The sequence below is a fragment of the Aquarana catesbeiana genome, linkage group LG04 (genome assembly GCF_042186555.1).
Source record: "Aquarana catesbeiana isolate 2022-GZ linkage group LG04, ASM4218655v1, whole genome shotgun sequence".
Classification (NCBI taxonomy): Eukaryota; Metazoa; Chordata; class Amphibia; order Anura; family Ranidae; genus Aquarana; species Aquarana catesbeiana.
In genome coordinates this window covers 61,002,299-61,021,589 of record NC_133327.1, presented here as the reverse complement: position 1 = coordinate 61,021,589, position 19,291 = coordinate 61,002,299, and positions in this window count along the sequence as shown.

Sequence of the window (19,291 nt, the reverse complement as noted above, 5' to 3'; positions counted from 1 at the left end):
AACGCTTCACTTCCTGATTCCCTCACCGACGATGGCGGCGGCAGCTGCCAAGAGCCAAACGATTGATTGGCTTCGGCTGCCAACATCGCTGGACCCTGGGACAGGTAAGTGTCCATTAGTCAGCTGCTGCAGTATTTTTAGCTGCTGGCTTTTAATATTTATTTTTTATTTTTTTTTAAGGTGGACCCCCTGCTTTAAGTTGAAAAAACACCTTGCTCTCTCCGGCCCCCCCGAGCCCCCATTTTACTTACCTGAGCCCCGAATCTCCATGTGCGCAATCCCGCGTCGTTCTCTCCATGGCTGATCGGCTCCACATTGGATAGATTGATAGCAGCACAGCCATTGGCTTCCGCTGCTGTCAATCAAATCCAGTGACGCGGGAGGCAGGGCCGAGTCACACTCGGCGGCGATGCACGCTGAGTGTATAACACGGGAGCGCGCCCAAAAGGTAACCTCCTCGGGAGAGAGCTTCTCAGAGGGGGTTAGCTGTTGTGGGGAGGAGCCGAGACAGCCGCTGTGGGACTCCAGAAGAGGACGTTCGGGGCCACTCTGTGCAAAACGAACTGCACAGTGGAGGTAAGTATGATATGTTTGTTATTTTTTTGTAAAAAATCCTGAGCCTTTAGTGTCACTTTAACTACTTCAGCCCCGGATGGATTTAACCCCTTCCTGACCAAGCCCCTTTTTTACGATTCGGCACTGCGTCGCTTTAACTGACAATTTAGCGGTCGTGTGACGTTGTACCCAAACAAAAATTACATCCCTTTTATCCCACAAATAGAGATTTCTTTTGGTGGTATTTGATCACCTCTGCGGTTTTTATTTTTTGCGCTATAAAAAAAACAAAAAAAGCAACAATTTTGAAAAAAAAACAAAACAGTATTTTTTACTTTTTGCTATAATAAATATCCCCCAAAAATATATAAAAAAAAACAAATTCCTTCCTCAGTTTAGGCCAATATGTATTCTACATATTTTTGGTAAAAAAAAAAAAAAAAAAAAATCGCAATAAGTGGATATTGATTGGTTTGTGCAAAAGTTATCGTGTGTACAATATAGGGATAGATTTATGGCATTTTTATCTTTTATTAGTAATTTTTATCGTGACCGCAACATTGTGGCAGACAGAGCGGACACTTTTGACACTATTTGGGGACTATTGACATTTATGTAAATGTCACTGGCAGGGAAGGGGTTAAACACTAAGGGGCGATCAAGGGGTTAGGGGTGTTCCCTTAGTGTGTTCTAACTGTAGGGGAGATGGGCTCACTAGAACATGACAGAGATCACTGCTCCCGAGCAGTAGATCCCTGTCATGTTGCTAGGGATAACAGGGAAATGCCTTGTTTACATAGGCATCTCCCCATTCTGCCTCTCCGTGCCACCGGCGGACATCAAGTCCATGGGACCCGCACTAGCCGCCGATGATGATGGAGTGACGTACGGGTATGTGGTGTTGCGCACCCGTGCCATTCTGCTGACGTATATCGGCGTGAGCCGGTTGGCAAGTGGTTATTATCATTTTAAATCATTCATCGTCACAATGAAGAATCGGCACAAGTAATCTACCCCCCCATGGAGAATCGTCACAATGAATCTACTCCCCATGGAAAATCGTCACAATGAATCTACCCCCATGAAGAATCATTACAATGAATCTACTCCCCATGGACAATCCTCACAGTGAATCTACCTCCATGGAGAATCATCACAATGTATCTATGCCCATGCAGAATCGTCACAATGAATCTATGCCCATCCCCACATCTGGCCAAGAAGTGGAGGTGGCCGATCCACCTCCAGTGACAACAGCTGAACAACGACAGAGTAAGAGAGAGAGTAAGATCAAGGGTGAGGAACTACTTAAAATCAGAAAAAATACTTAAAAGGAATCCGGGGGGGCGCAGAAGAACCCACAGAGCCCTTTAGAAGGAAGAGAATGCACAAAGCACTGGACCTGTAAGGCCTCATTCAGATGAGCAGCCTAGTAGAGATTAAAAAGAGGTGTTTGTATTTAGGGTTTTACACATGCTTCGCGGCCAGAAAATTGTGGGCCAAACTAATGGCTTGCAATTGCGATGCCATACTTGCATACGAAATCCTCATATGACTGTAAAAAAACAAAACAAAAAAAAAAAATCCTAGATTTCAGGTAGGCCGCAATTGTTGACAAAAAATTGCGGGGACGCGGGAGAACCCCAAATCTCCAAACAGAGATTGGAGTAGGGGGAATGTAAGCATGTCATGCAATACACAAAAATGATATAGTATTAAAAAAAACAATACAACGTTATTTGTACATAAAATATTTGTCTTGTTGAAAATTGGTTCATAGCCACAGGATAGAAGTACACAAAATACAAATATAGAGCCTAGTGGACCAATGCGTTTTTGAAAAGACATGCTGGTAGGTTGATTGCCTTCTGTCTAAATTAGCCCTAGTATGTGTATACAAATTGGTTATGCACATCTGTTATCACATTCTGCATGCTGTTCCCATACAATTGGGGAGGGTTGAGGAAAGATTGGTGACCTACCTTGTAAAACAAAACAAGACAAAAAAATTGCTATGACAAAAAAAAAAAAAAAATGCCCTCAAATGTATCAGACGTGGTTCCCAGGGAACTGGCCCATAGAATCACTGAGCGCCAGACACTACAGAATGGATAACATAGAAAAACAACAAACTACTTCCGGGTGCCAAAACCATGAAGATATGAACCGAGGGCCAATTCACACGTGTAGTTACCAGCGTTTAACCGCATTGTAAAGGACGCACAGAAAAAAAAAAAGGACTGTACGGGCTAGAGAACCTGTGTGAATGAGCCCTTAATTTTTAAAATTTTTTTTTACAATGCTGTTGGGGAGGTTGGGATGAAATATTAAGGGTCTAAACAGACCCTTGATATCTCACTTTTAAGAGTAATGCCGCGTACACACGAGTGGACTTTACGGCAGACTTTGCTTGGCGGGCTTTACGCCGGACTTTATGACGGACTTTCCGAATGAATGGACTTGCCTACACACAATCCACCAAAGTCCGTCGAATTCTGCCGTAAAGTCTGCTCGTGTGTACGCGGCATAAGGGACTGGGGATGCAGATCCCTGATCCTCTCTCTGTAGACTCAGCTACACTGTAGATGAATGAATAGAAAATACTCCTGCTCATTCACAAACTGAAGCATAGTAAACACTTACTATTCTTCAGTTATGAATGAACACAATGAGGGATCAATACCGATCAATTACAGTGTTCATTCAGAAAAGGAAGGGTCGGATAAATATGACATATTTACTGGCCCGTTCCCCACTCTCCATCCTGAAGCGATCCCCCATGCTCTGCAGCAGCCGGCAGGAGGTAGTGGAAAGAAGCCAACAATGCTTCTGTAGGGGCATCAGGGGGAAGGAGATCATCTACATGACGGCGTGATTGGGGTGGCAGGGGGCCATTTACTACAACAATTACCCCCTGCAGCAGCAGAAAGTTGGCAGGAGGGAGAGAAGTAGTAGCAGCACTACAGAGAGCACACAGGGGGGCCCAGGCAGCAGGGACAGGGAGGATCTGATCATGGACAGAAGGGGGTGGTTAGTGGAGGGGGGGGAGGGGCGGAGCAACTACAGGAATCGATCCACTGTATGTCTCTCCACAGCAGATGAATAACTGGTGGGAGGGAAAAGGGGAAAAGCTACCGGCAGAGCCATACAGGGGATTGATTCGTTTAACCACTTACCGACGGCTGGACGTCTAAAGACTTCCTCGGCTTTGTGGTGGTATATCTGAATGATGCCTGCAGCTACAGGCATCATTCAGATATTGCTGTTTTCAGCCGACGATTCCCTACACCATGAGAACGATCATAGCGGCTGGTCAGCCGCTTGATCGTTCTTACAGGCGGCGAGAGGGGTTGTCCCCCCCTCGCTCCGCTGCGATCGGTGACTCGGAGAACGGATCCGCCGGCCCTGGATGTCCACCATAGAGTTTTCCGGCAGGCCAGCTGGTCGCTGGAGTCTCTTGATCGTCGGAGGCCGGGCACGATGTTATGACGTCATGCCCAGCCCCTGCTTTAGAAAAAGTGGCGCCGCCTCGGCTGGGAAGCCATGATCGTTTCTTTTTTTTATGTTAGGCTCCCAGCCTAGAGGTGAGATATGGGGTCTTATTGACCCCCATATCTCACTGTAAAGAGGTCCTGTCATGCCATATTCCGATTTCAAGAGTTGTTTACATTGCTTGTAATAGGAATAAAAGTGAACAAACTTTTTATTTTTTTTTTTTTAAAGTGTCAAATTAAATTTTTTAAGTAAAATTAACAATAAAGAAGAAAAACATTTTTTAAAGTGCCCCTGTCCCCGTGTGCTCGCACGCAGAAGCGAACGCATACATAAGTCCCGCCCACATATGAAAACGGTGTTGAAACTGCATGTGTGAGGTGTCGCCGCGAACGTTAGATTTAGGGATTTTTAAGTACCGAAGTTTGGCGCCATTCCACGGGCTGTGCAATTTTGTAGCGTGACATCTTAGGTATCTATTTACTCGTCGCAACTTCATCTTTCACATTATGCAAAAAAATTGGGCTAACTTTACTGTTTTGTTTCCAAAAGAAACGTGTTTGAAAAATTGCTACGCAAATACCGTGCGAGATAAAAAGTTGGAATGACCGCCATTGTATTCTTTAAGGTCTCTGCTAAAAAAAACATATATATATATATATAATGTTTGGGGGTTCTGTGTAATTTTCTAGCAAAAAAATGATATTTACATGTAGGAGAGAAATGTCAGAACTGGCCTGGTGGGCAAGTGGTTAATCCCCCACACCAATTACCCCCTCCTGGCCATGATCCGCTTTCCTCCTGGTGCCTGGGTACCATTTGCTGAACTAAAAAGGCCTAGGCCCTGTACAGAACTGGTGGAACCCCTTATTAGCAGCCCTGACAAATAAGACCAGGCACATGCAGCAAGTACTGTGGTGAACCCTTGCCCTGAGAAGCTGGAATCACAATTTCTGCAGAGTTGGCAAGAAAACAAGGCATCTCCCATTCGCGATAAAAAAAAGCACTTTAACTAGTTACGGACCGCCCGCAGCATTTGTACTGAGTTGGCTCGTGGGCGTCTAGGGAGTGCACCCGCAGTGATCGGATTTGCTTCAGAACCGATTAGTCTCCAGGCCAATGATTTCTGGTCTGGACCTGGTGATCGATTCTGGCGAATGAGAGACTGTCCTCTGCCTGTGTAATGTAAACACAGGCAGAGGAAGGGATGTCACCTTCCCTCGTGGAACCCTTTTCAGTTCCAGAGAGAGGACATCTAACAGTGAATTGCACCAACACTACACTGACACAGTACATGTAGGCACACTTGTCACACCCCCCACCGATTCACCATTTCACACTCCCTGTCACTGTGTCACCAAGTGCAGTTTTTAGATTTTTTACTGATCACTGTACTGGTGTCACTTGTGACACTAATCAGCGTTAGGGCAGTTAGTACTAGGCCCAGGTAGCTTTAGGGTGCCCCCCCATTAACCCCCTAATAAAGGTCACCCCCTGTCACCAGTGTCACTAATATAGTGTACAGATCTCTTTGCTGATCACTGCATTTAGTATTATAGGTGATACTAGTTAGCTAGTTATTGTCACCGTCAGGTTTTTATAGCATCAGGGTACCTGTCATATATTACAGAATAAAGGTTTAACCCCCCTGATCACCCCCAGTATAGGTTTTAGCGTCAAGGTCAGCATCAATCCCTGGCAGCGTCAGATTAGTGACAGTAGCGCTAACATCCATGCACACACCATACACCTCCATTACTAGCATAGTGTCTGAACGGATCAAAATGTTTGATTTGATCAGAACTATATTAGCGTCCCCAGTAGTTTACGTGTTCCCAAAAACGCAGTGTTAGTGGGACCAGACACCTGCGTTTAGCTCCTCCACCCAGCCCACCCAAGTGCAACATCAATCAATCACTACCACTTACAAAACACAACACACATAACTGCAGTGTTTGCAGATTAAGGCCTGATCCCTGTGAACGCTTATGCCGTGTACACACGAGCGGACTTTTCGCCGGACTAGGTCCGGCGGACTGGACTCCGTTGGACAATTCGACTGTGTGTGGCCTCCAGCGGACTTTTTTTCCCCAAAAGTCCGACAGACCTGGAAATAAAACATGTTTCAAATCTTTCCGACGGACTCGAGTTCGGTCGAAAAATCAGCTCGTCTGAATGCTAGTCCGACTGACAAAAACCGACACTAGGGCAACTATTGGCTACTGGTTATGAACTTCCTTATTTTAGTCCAGTCGTACGTCATCACGTACGATACTGTCAGACTTTGGTTGATCGTGTGGAGGCAAGTCCGTTCATTCGAAAGTCCGTTGAAAAGTCTGCCGGACCTAGTCATTCGAAAAGTCCGCCCGTGTGTACGTGGCATAACAGTTCATTTTTTTGGTAGTGATTGAAGCAATCGTTGACAGCCAGGTGCTCTTTTGCCTGTGAGTCACATTAGTTGTACCAGTAAATTCAGAGGCCAATATGTCCAGACAGAGGTATACTAGTGACGAGGCCTACATGTTGCGGAGCATGACAGATTAGACAAAGGGGAAGCTGCCTCACTGTCATATTCAGGCTCAGTATACGAACCAGTAGATAGCAGCAGCACCCTGACAGATAGCTCTGACAACGGAATAGTGGTCCCTGCTAAGATCAGGCGTACCCGACCCATTTTTTTCTGTTGTTGAGGTGCAAGAACCGCAGGGCTCTCGTATGGAGCAGAGAGCCAGTACTAGTGCCGCTCATCCTTCTGGTGAACCGGCAAGCACCAGCAGCCAAGTACATCCTGGTCGTAGTCAAACCAGCAATGCAGTTTCACTTGGTCACGTGGCAAATCCCATAAATGCAGTTCAAGCTGGTGCGGTGGCTAGCACAAGTAGTGTCCTGCAGCCACCAAGCATTTGTACACAGGCCCATAGAGCCCATAGTGCCCTTCCCGCTGCATATGCCAATCTGGAGCCCACCATTTCTGCAGCGCCTGTACTTCCTTCATTCACTGGCCAGCCCAGAATTCAGGTGAAAACAGTTGATTTTACGTCACTTGATTTTTATTTGCTGCTTTTCACTGAAGATAGCTATAGATCTATTGTGGACCAAAGAAATTTGTATGCTGGTCAATTCATCGCCGCTAATCCCCATTTGATCCTTGCCAGAGAATGGAAACCTATTACGGCTTCTGAATTTAAGACCTTTCTAAGCCTATCCTATCATGGGCATAAATAAAAAGAGTGAGTTGCGGTCATATTGGTCCACTGACCCAATGCATCATATGCCCATGTTCTCTGCTTCCATGGCCAAGGCGCGATATAAGCAGATCTTGCGGTTAATGCATTTCAATGACAATGAACTCTGTCATCCTCGGGGGGCCCTAAATAGGATTGGCTCCACAAAATTCGTCCCCTCATAAACCACTTCAACCAACAGTTTGCAGCCTTGTTTACTCCCGTTCAAGTTGTCTGCATTGACGAGTCCCTGATTACATTTTCTATCTGCTTGACTTTCAAACAGCATCTCTCCAGCAAGCATGCCAAATATGGGGTCAAGATGTATAAGCTCTGTGACAGGGCAACAGGCTATACATATAGTTTTATGGTTTACAAGGGGAAAAGAGTCACGTGGAGCCCCCCAACTGCCCAGACTACATTGGGAGCGCTGGCAAGACTGTTTGGGACTTGGTGTCACCCTTATTTGGAAAGGGGTACCACTTGTATGTGGACAATTATTACACAAGCGTGCCACTTTTTAGTCACCTTTTTGATTGTGGAACTAGCGCATGTGGCACCATGCAACCTAATTGCCAGGGCTTCCCCCAACGGCTTGTAGATTCCCGACTTAGATGGGGGGGATAGAGCCTGCTTGAAGTGTAATAATTTGCTCGCAGTGAAGTGGAGGGACACATGGAATGTTTCGTTCTGTCCTCCCTTCACACAAATACGACAGTCAAAATTCCAACGGCGACTGGTGTTGTTGTGAAGCCTCTCTGTGTTCACGAATACAACCTTAACATGGAAGGGGTGGACTTCAACGACCAGATGATGGCGCCTTACTTATTTGCCCGTAAGGCCAGACGCTGGTACAAAAAAGGTGTCTGTATACTTATTCTAATTGGCTCTGCTGAACGCTTATGTGCTATACAAAGCACCATGATGAACTGGATCCTTCCTAAAATTCCAGGAAAAGCTCATCACAGCCCTTCTGTTTCCAGACAGTGCTATGGCCCAACTTCCCAATGCAAATGCAGTGAGCGGGATGTACGAGAGAAACTTCCCAGAAGTCCACCATGGTACCCCTACCCAAAGAAGATGTTGTGTCTGCAGAAAATGCGTATATAGGTGTGACACGCGCTATTATCTTCCCTCTTTTCCTGACCATCCTGGTCTCTGCATCTGTGAATGTTTCCGTCGCTACCACACACTAGAGGAGTATAAGCATAGGGTACAGCACTGCACAGTCCTAGGGCACACATACACAGGGTCTCGAAAGATGAGATAGCCATCCTATTTTGAGACACCCTAATCTGGAAGGTTTACAGTTAAAATAAAAATGCAAAAAAAAAACAAACAAAAAAAAGCCTAATATAGTTGTCGTTTTATTTTTATTTTCTCTCTATTGTTACTGTATTTTATTTTATTGTATTTGCTTTGCAGGTATGGTATGTCTTACTGTTATACTATAATGTTACTTTGTTTTATTGTTAACCATTAATTGCTTTGCAGGTATGCCATTCAGCTGCAGCACAGGTTTATTTATTCTGACAGTAACAGCGTTTGCTCTCACAATACGTAAAGGCGTGACTCAAATGCTGTAGAAGGTGATTTCACCACCACAAAAAAAAAAAAAAAAAAAAGCATATATGCCGAAGCATGGGGGCAGGGGTGGAGGGGCGATTTGCCTCTAACATTAGGGGCGGATTGCCCCCATGCTTTGGCATATATTTTTTACTCTTTTTTTGGCACGAATTGTTGTTGTTCTATTGAGTTAATGTTTCATTGTTACCATTGTTTGCTTTTCAGGTACGCCATTCAGCTGCAGCATTGATTTTTTATCTTGACAGAAACCGCATTTGCTCCCACGATACGTAAATCAGCAACTCCAGCGCTTTAGGAGGTGATTTCATCACCACAATTAAAAAAAAAAAAAAAAAAAAAAAAAAAAACCGTGCATGTATGCCCATCATTAGAAGTGGGTGGATGCAGGGCGGTATTCTAATGGTGGGCATACCCACCAATCAATCTCTTTTTTCGTTCAGCCCACAGGCTGCATGAAAAAAAAAAGAACATTACAATATATGCCCAACAAGGACCAGCAACATATTGGTATGATGCTGGACTTTGAGTGGTTATACCAGAATGATGTCTGCAGGTTTAGGTATCATCTTGGTATCGTTCTTTTCAGCCAGCGGTCGGCTTTCATGTAAAAGCAATCCTAGCGGCTAATTAGCCACTAGACTGCTTTTACAAGCAGAGGGGGGAATGTCCCGTCCCCCCATCCCACCGTATTCCATGGTTTTCTTGGGCTCTCCTGTCCCACCGGGGAACCGGATAATGCAGCCGGTGGTTCCGCCAGCTGACCATAGAGATGATGGTAGACCAGAGCAGCTCCCATCAACTCTATGGCTCAAGAAACCGGAAGCTACGAGCATTTTATGACTTCTGTTTTGTTGGATATAAACAGCGCCATTGGGAAATTTGAAAAGCAATTTATCACACTGATCTTGGTGTGGTCAGATGCTTTAAGGGCAGAGGAGAGATCCAGAGTCTAATACAGGGGTGCCAAATCAGTGAGCCCTCTGATGTGGCCCACGACCTCCTGCTCTGGGATGGCAAGCCCAGATCGCAGGTTGCCGACCCTCCATCCCAGAGCATCAGTGTTGTGAATGAAGTCAGTGGTAGAGGAAGCAAGCGGCTGCGGAGCAGAGCAGCATAAGCCAATGCTTCCTGTAAAGCACCGCCTCCTGTCATAGGCGGAGTGATACCAAATGCACTTTGCCTGGGACAGCAACAGCCAGCAATACCTGAACAACTATATGACGCTTATATCAATGTTTACATATTATTACCCTAAATCTTCTTAGCTCTGATTGTTCCATCCGTGACCAGCCTATCGGACAGATGCTGCCGTCTATGGATACCTGAATTGGCTCCAGCGTTCCTATCGATTCTTCTAGGATACCTCATGCTGCTTCCTCCCATGCTTGTTTGATCTAGTGTCGCTGACATCCAGATCCACATGCTCTGGTAAGAGTACCCACCTAGTTTCCTGTTTTGTCACAACTGCTGACAACAATTACATTGATGTTTTCCGATTGTTCACTGGAAGATGCTTACCAGCTGATGGAATTTCTGGTTTCCCTATAAATCTGAAGTCTTTGGACATTATTTGTCGGGACACCTTTCTTAGTTGTTTACACTTGGTCATCCTTCATTTGACGGACTGTTTATGGATACCATCATTTTCTGTTTGAGATATTATTTTCACCAGTGTTTTGATATTTTTTCGATTCACATGTTTAATCATATGTTTTTTCAACATCACATTTTTATACAATTTTTTGAAATTTAGCTGTTTTACACAGCTTTCATTAGCGCCACATTCACCCTTTTTAGGGGCCTTTATCTTAAATAAATTTTATACAAATGATATCACACCATCGAGCCTCTTCTTTTGCCATTTGTTTATGAGACAGCATTGTAAAACAGGAGACAACGATACCAGTCTGGGACCCCGCAGTACACTCAGAATCCAGTGGTGATTCAGAAGCGTGTTTTGACTAAGCTTAAACGCAAGGTTACACGCTCTAAGGTGAGCAGCTATTACCTAAGGGTGGGGAGCACCTGTGTGTGGAATCACAGCACTGTTTGAATTGCACCGATGGATCTATAGACCTTTCATGCGATTTTGGGCTGTGCTTCTTCATGCGATTAAGGCAGCACAGTGGATTTGGCACTTAAGCACTTTATTGAATGTCACTTTATATTTTTTCACTTTGTTTCAATATGCTATAGAAGGACTTTTTATGCGATTTTGAGCTGTGCTGCTTCATGTGATTAAGGCAGCACAATGAATTTGGTACTTAAAGAGGAAGTAAACCCTAATGGGTTTACTTCCTCTTTGTTTCCCTGCAAAGGAAAAGCATAATGGGCTACTATGCATCGCATAGTAGCCCATTATGTGTCACTTACCTGACACAGGAGCCTGCGATGTCTCCGCTGTCCCCTCTGGTACCGCGCGTCAATCTTCTTCCGGGTGTCGTGGCTCCGGCGCTGTGATTGGCCGGAGCCGTGATGATGTCACTCTCGCGCATGTGCACGGGAGCCGCCACTAACGTCGTTAGCAGTGGCGCGCTCAGTGCACTCTATTGAATGTCACTTCATATATATTTTTTCATTTTGTTCATTATGTTATATATGGATTAAGCCTGATTGCTTATTAGTCATGGCATATATTTGAGTTTGTTAATTTATTTATTTCACATTAGTATCTCGGTGGGATACACAGGTAGTTAGGGCGGCACAGCCTATCAATAGTATGCAAGCTAAAAGATTCTCACCGCACTGGTGTAGATCCACACCAGGTGTAAACTTCGTTATCACCGAGAGTGAAGAGCCCCAGGTGCTGGCTAATGCTGAGTCATGTTGAAAGTAGATGAGAAAATCCGGACAGCCGCACTCCAGGAAGATATAATTTAAAAACTGTTTATTGTAAATTTAAGAGCATATAGCATACAAAATACTGTGGCAGAGGGTACAGGCAATCAGCTAACGCGTTTCGCACTTATGCCAAGCGCTTATTCATAGCAATAGTATTCAAGCTCTTGGAGGGGATGATAAGGGACTATATACAAGATTTTAGTAATGGGAACGGTATCATTAGCAGTAATCAGCATGGATTCATGAAGAATCGTTCTTGCCAAACCAATCTATTAACCTTCTATGAGGAGCTGAGTTGCCATCTAGATAAAGGAAGGCCCATAGACGTGGTGTATCTAGATTTTGCAAAAGCATTTGACACAGTTCCCCCTAAACGTTTACTGTACAAAATACGGTTCGTTGGCATGGACCAAGGTGAGTACATGGATTGAAAACTGGCTACAAGGGCGAGTTCAGAGGGTGGTGATAAATGGGGAGTACTCGGAATGGTCAGGGGTGGGTAGTGGGGTCCCCCAGGGTTCTGTGCTGGGACCAACCCTATTTAATTTGTTCATAAACAACCTGGAGGAAGGGGTAAAAAGGGGTATTTGCGGACAATACTAAGCTAAGCAGGGCAATAACTTCTAGAGTATGCTGTCCAGTTCTGGGCACCAGTCCTCAGGAAGGATGTACTGGAAATGGAGCGAGTACAAAGAAGGGCAACAAAGCTAATAAAGGGTCTGGAGGATATTAATTATGAGGAAAGGTTGCAAGCACTGAACTTTTTCTCTCTGGAGAAGAGACGCTTGAGAGGGGATATGATTTCAATTCACAAATACCATACTGGTGATCCCACAATAGGGATAAAACTTTTTCGTGGAAGGGAGTTTAACAAGACACGTGGCCACTCATTAAAATTAGAAGAAAAGAGGTTTAACCTTAAACTTACGTAGAGGGTTCTTAACTGTAAGAGCGGCAAGGATGTGGAATTCCTTTCCACAGGTGGTGGTCTCAGCGGGGAGCATCGATAGCTTCAAAAAACTATTAGATAAGCACCTGAACGACCACAACATACAGTGATATACAATGTAATACTGACACATAATCACACATAGGTTGGACTTGATGGACTTTTGTCTTTTTTCAACCTCACCTACTATGTAACTATATGTATAAAGTTTGGTGGTTCAAGTGGTTAGAAGAGTGGGTGATGTGTGACATAAGCTTCTAATGTTGTGCATAAAATGCCAGGACACTTCAAACCGCTCCCCCAAATGGCCCCTTTTTGAAAAGTAGACGCCCCAAGCTATTTTCCGACAGGCATATTGAGTCCATGGAATATTTTATTTTTTGCCACAAGTTTCGGTAAAATTAAAATAATTTATTTTTGCACAAAGTTGTCACTAAATAATATATTTCTCACACGTGGCATGGGTATATGTGGAATTACACCCCAAAATACATTCTGCTGCTTCTCTTGAGTATGGGGATAACATGTGTGAGTCTTTTTGGGAGCCTAGCCGCGTACGGGACTCCGAAAACCAATCACCGCCTTCAGGATTTCTATGGGTGTAAAATAGTGATTTTACTTCCTCACTATCTATCAGTTTCGTGGCCCTGAAATGTCAAGATAGCACAAAACACCCCCAAATGACCTCATTCTGGAAAGTAGACACATCAAGGTATTTTCTAAGAGGCATGGTGAGTATTTTGCAGCTCTCATTTGTTTTTGAAAATGAAGAAAGAAAAGGAAAATGTATTTATTTTTTTTCAATTTTCAAAACTTTGTGACAAAAAATAAGATCCTGAAAAAATTCACAACATGCCTCTCAGCAAATAGCTTGGGGTGTCTAGTTTCCAAAATCATTTGAGGGGGGTTTGTGCTATCTTGACATTTCAGGGCCAACGAAACTGTGATAGGTAGTGAGGAAGTGCGCTTAAGGTGGTCAGATGAGACTAAAATTGAATTATTTGGCCTCAACACCAACCGATATGCCAGGCGGAAATCCAATGCAGCTCACCATCCAAATAACACCATTCCTACAGTAAGGTTTGGAGGTGGTAATATCCTGTTATTGGGGTATTTTTCTCCAGTAGGAACTGGAGCACTTGTCAGGATAGAAGAAATAATGAATGGGGCAAAATACTATCAAATGCTTGCGGAAAATCTGCTGCCCGCTGCCAGAAAGTTTACCTTCCAACATGACAATGACCCAAAGCACATGGCAAAAATGACCACACAGTGGTTGAAGGAGAAAAAGGGTGAATGTTCTTGCATGGCCTAGTCAGAGCCCAGACTTAAACACCATTGAAAATATGTGGAATGACACCTTTAAATATAACTGAACTTGAGCAGTTCTGCGAAGAAGAATGGGCAAATATTGCAAAGTCTAGATGTGCAAAGTTAGTAGAGACATATCCCAACAGACTAAAGGCTGGAATTAAAGAAATATGTGGCCCAGCAAAATACTGACATAAGGGGGGGGGGGGGGGGGGTGATCCTTTTTCAAACTCAGTCATTCTGTTTTTTTTTTTTTTTCCCTGACATGTTGGTGTTATATCTTTCACTTAGATGTTATAAGTTGCACTAGTACATATAGCTGGATAAAACAAAAACTGTCTGTCTTCATTTCAGGCTGCAAAGCAAAAAAATTGACTTTTTTAACCACACCGGGCCTATTCTGGCACTCCTCTCCTACATGTAAAAATCAGTTTTTTTGCTAGAAAATTGCTCAGAACCCTCAAACATTATATATTTATTTTTAGCAGACACCCTAGGGAATAAAATGGCAGTCAATGCCACTTTTTATCTCGCACGGTATTTGCTCAACAATTTTTCAAACGTGTTTTTTTTTGGAAAAAAAAGTTTTAGGATTTCAAAAATAACAAAACCGTAAAGTTAGCCCAATTTTTTTTATATAATGCGAAAGATGATGTTACGCCGAGTTAAATAGATACCCAACATGTCACGCTTTAAAATTGCGCACACTCATGGAATGCCGCCAAACTTCAGTACTTAGAAATCTCCATAGGCGACGCTTTAACATTTTTTTTACAGGTTACATGTTTAGAGTTACAGAGGAGATCTGGTGCTAGAATTGTTGTTGGCGCTCTAACGCACGCGGCGATACCTCACATGTGTGGTTTAAAAGGCGTTTACATATGTGGGTGGGACTAACATATGCGCTTGCTTCTGAGCGCGAGCTACCGGGGACAGGGGCATTTAAAATGTTTTTTTTTTTTTTTTATTTTACTTTATTTTTTCTATTTTTACATTCTTTTACATTTTTTTTTTGATCACTTTTATTCCTATTACAAGGAATGTAAACATCCCTTGTAACAGGAATCATTCGTGACAGGTCCTCTTTATGGAGAGATGCGGGGTCAATAAGACCCCACATCTCTCCTCCAGGCTGGATAGCATGAGATTGGAAAAAAAAATCCACAATCCCATTCTTACCAGCCGCGATCGCGGCTTAGTTTATAACCACGGCCCGGACGTGACGCCATAACGCTGTGCCCGGGCCTTCGACAGTCACAGAGATGACCATCTGATCACCTCTATGCTCGTCATCCGGCGGCGGGCGGTTCATTCTCCGGGTCCCCGATGGCACGGGAGAGCCCAGAGAAGCACCGGATGGCGGCGGGAGGAAGGGATGTCCCCTCCCGCCGCCTGTAAGAAAGATGAAGCGGCAAAACCGCCGCTATGATCGTTCTCATGGTGCACAGAATCGCCGGCTGCAAACAAGGATATCATATGACGTCCTTGGGCGGGAAGTGGTTAAAGGAGGCGATTCTTTTCTATACCCACTGTGTATTATACACTATATAACCAAAAGTATTGGGACGTCTGCCTTTACACACACGTGAAGTTTACTAGCATTCCATAGGGTTCAATATTGAGTTGGCCCACCCTTTGCAGCTATAACAGCTTCAACTCTTCTAGAAAAGCTGTCCACAAGGTTTAGGAGTGTGTCTATGGGAATGTTTGACCATTCTTCCAGAAGCGCATTTGTGAGGTCAGGCACCGATGTTGGACAAAAAGGCCTAGCTCACAGTCTGCGCTCTAATTCATCCCAAAGGTGTTCTATCAGGTTAAAGTCAGGACTCTTTGCAGTCCAGTCAAGTTCCTCCACCCCAAACGCACTCATCCATGTCTTTATGGACCTTTCTTTATGCATCAAAATCAAAATGTTCCATTTGGCTTTACGCTTCCTCTAGTACATAAGGATTCTGGTAGGCATATTTCACCACTGTAGACCTCAAGTAATAGAAGAGGTCAATATGGGATTCCACCCACCAGAAACCACATAAACAAATATAATTTTAGGGAAAAGTGGGCTTTTAAATGGATTATGCTAGGGGTTCACAAATTTATTACACAAAGAGCCAGTTCACTGTCTTTCAGAACTTAGGGGACTGGGCTGTGGCCAATATGAGTAACAAAACAACCCCAGGCTTGGTGGCCAGTAGAAATAAAAAAAAATGCCACAGGGCTGGTGAGCAGTGGGAGTAAAAAAAAATAGCCTAGTACAGTATCTGTATTTAGAGGGAAAAGGAACAATGCCCCATCACTGGTGTCAGTGGAATAAATTTTGCCCTATTGTTGATGTCAGTGGGAGGAATAGTGTCACTGGTGATGTCGGTGTCATTAAGTCAATTCCCACCCAGCATCAGATTGCCCGCTACACTATCACAGTCCCACTATAAATTGCTAATCCCCGTCATTACATTATATATATATATATATATATATATATATATATATATATATATATATATATATATATATATATATATATATATATATATACACACACACACACACATGCATACATATACACATATATAAAAATCCAGTATTACAGTATACCATCATTTGTAGATTTTTTTTAACACAAATCAATATATACTTATTGGGATTCATTTTTACCAATATGAAGCAGAATACATTTTGGCTTAAATTTATGGAGAAGTTTGAGGTATTAATTTTACTGTATGTGTTTTATAGCGGAAAGTAAAAAAAAAAAAAAAAAAAATCCAAAATTTTTCAGTCTTATTATATAATAAAAAATGTAAGTGGTGACCATATACCTCCAAAAGAAAGCTCTATTTGTGTGGAAAAAATTATATAAAATTGAATTTGCATACAGTGTTGCATGACCGTGCAATTTTCAGTTAAAGCAGCAAAATGGTAAATAGAAAAAAATGGCCTGGTCATGGTGGAGGTAAAATCTTCCAGAGGTCAAGTGGATATATGATGCAACGCTAATCATTAAAAATCTATATATAGAGAAGCTTTCGTTACCAAAAGCAAGTTTATGACTGTACAATCTATTTACACATCTCTTAGCACTCAAAGCCAGGATGTGCGTGTGATGAGTGAAAAAGAAAAAACAGGCATGCAAAGAAAATCCAGTACAACTTTACTGAAAGAACAATATCTGCATAGTTTAAACAAAAAAATGCCTCAAATCTTCTCACACTTAGGCAATATACATAACAAGTCAGCTGAACATAAAGTGGTAGTAAACTCCAAACCAAAAATGTAATAGAATACAATTTTTAAAGTCTAACTTGTTTCCATCTGGTGGATCATGATCCTCGGTGATCCTCCTCATCTTCAGGAAGTACCTTCGCTGCACAGCACACAGGCAGAGCGTATCCTACTGCCTCCCGAGAAATGATGGCAACATCTACATCCAATTAAGAGGAATTAGAAAACATCATTTTAAGGAAATCAAAGGATAACCATAACAGATCTTTATTCAAACATCTTAACGTGGTTCTAAAGGCATATTTTCATTTACATTAACCACTTAAGCCCCAGAAGATTTGCGCCCTTAATGACCAGGCCCTTTTTTGCGATACAGCACTACGTCGCATAATTGACAATTGCGCGGTCGTGCGACACTGTACCCAAACAAAATAGAGGTCCTTTTTTCCTCCCACAAATAGAGCTTTTTTTGGGTGATATTTGATCACCGCTGCTGTTTTTATTTTTCGTGCTATAAACAAAAAAAAAAGGGCGACAATTTTGGAGAAAAAAAAAAAACAATATTTTTTACTTTTTGCTATAATAAATATCCTCAATTTTATTTTTTTTTTAAACAAATTTATTCCACAGTTTGGTCCGATACGTATGTATTGCAATAAGCATATATTGATTGGTTTGCACAAAAGTTATATCCCCTACAAAATAGGGGATATATTTATGGTATTTTTATTTATTTATTTTTTTACTAGTAATGCTGGTGATTATTGATTTTTATTGGGACTCTGACATTGCAGCCGACAGATCGGACACTTGACACTTTTTTGGGACCACTGATTACTGTATATATGTCACTGTCAGGGAAGGAGTTAACACTAGGGAGAGATCAAGGTGTTAAATGTGTGTCCTAGGGAGTGTTTCTAAATGTGGGGGGATGGGACTGCCTGGGGAAGGAGACCGATAGTTGTTCCTAAGCAGTAGGAACAACAGATCAGTCTCCTCACCCCTGACAGAACAGAGACTGCCAGGCATGCGCATTGACTTAGTCGTCGTGTCCCCCCCAGTGCTCTTAAAGCGACCGACGTACAGCAACGACGGCTCACCCAGGGGAGCCAACCTGCCACAGTATAACTGCGGCGGCTGGTCCTCAAGTGGTAAATGTATTCTATGCATGAGTGCATCCCCCCCCACCCAAGCCTTCCCTTATATTTACTTGAGCCTGATCTCAAAACAGCAATGTGCATGAGAGCAGTGTCTCTCTCTCCTCATTGGCTCACACAGCCCCGGGAGCCATTGGCTCCTGCTGCTGCTAATCACAGGCAGTGAGCAAATGAGGAGAGAGTAGGGGGCAGGGCCAAGCTGCACTGTGTGTGAATGAATGGGGTAGCTCTGTGCAAAACCACTGCACAGAGCAGGTAATTATGACAGGTTTATTTTGAAAAATTAAAAAAATATTCACCTTTAGTATAAAAGCCCCCTTTCCCCTACAATTTTACAAACTGATCTGATGATTTCAAAGTCCTTCCTCAGCAAAGCATGGAAAAAGCAGTGCTCGGGTAGTGAATTGGAACAGCAGGTTCAACAGTCCAGCAATACTGTGAGCCCAGGCTCTGATGGGGAGTGTCACTGACACCCTGGGATCACAGGAAGTGAGTAGGGTGACTGAAATTCTGTTTTAAGCACATATTTCCACAGGAAATCATATCAAGGATCTAGGGTTTTTGCACTGGGGATTCCCTGAGAATGTAGTAAGGCTAGCACACAGGAGCCAGCACCTTGGCGAGTACTCAAGTGCAGAAAATATTTAAAGCGGTTGATATACTAAAGGCATATAGGCTGTTCAGTTTGCAAGTAAACAGACTGTTCACTTTTCAAGGGAAATTGCACTGTGAAATTTTACTTTGCAAAGAATACCCAATCATGTCCAAGGAAAAATAAGCATACAGCTGGGCTTCACCTAATACACTAAACTCTGGGGAAGTTTCCCTTTGAAAATCAACAGCTGATTTCCCTTTAATTAAATCAACCTGCCATAGGATTTTTGTATGCACTAGAATTCCGATACTGTCTGGTTATACTACTGCTACAAAATTGAAGGCCAGTTCAGGATAGTCTCTCC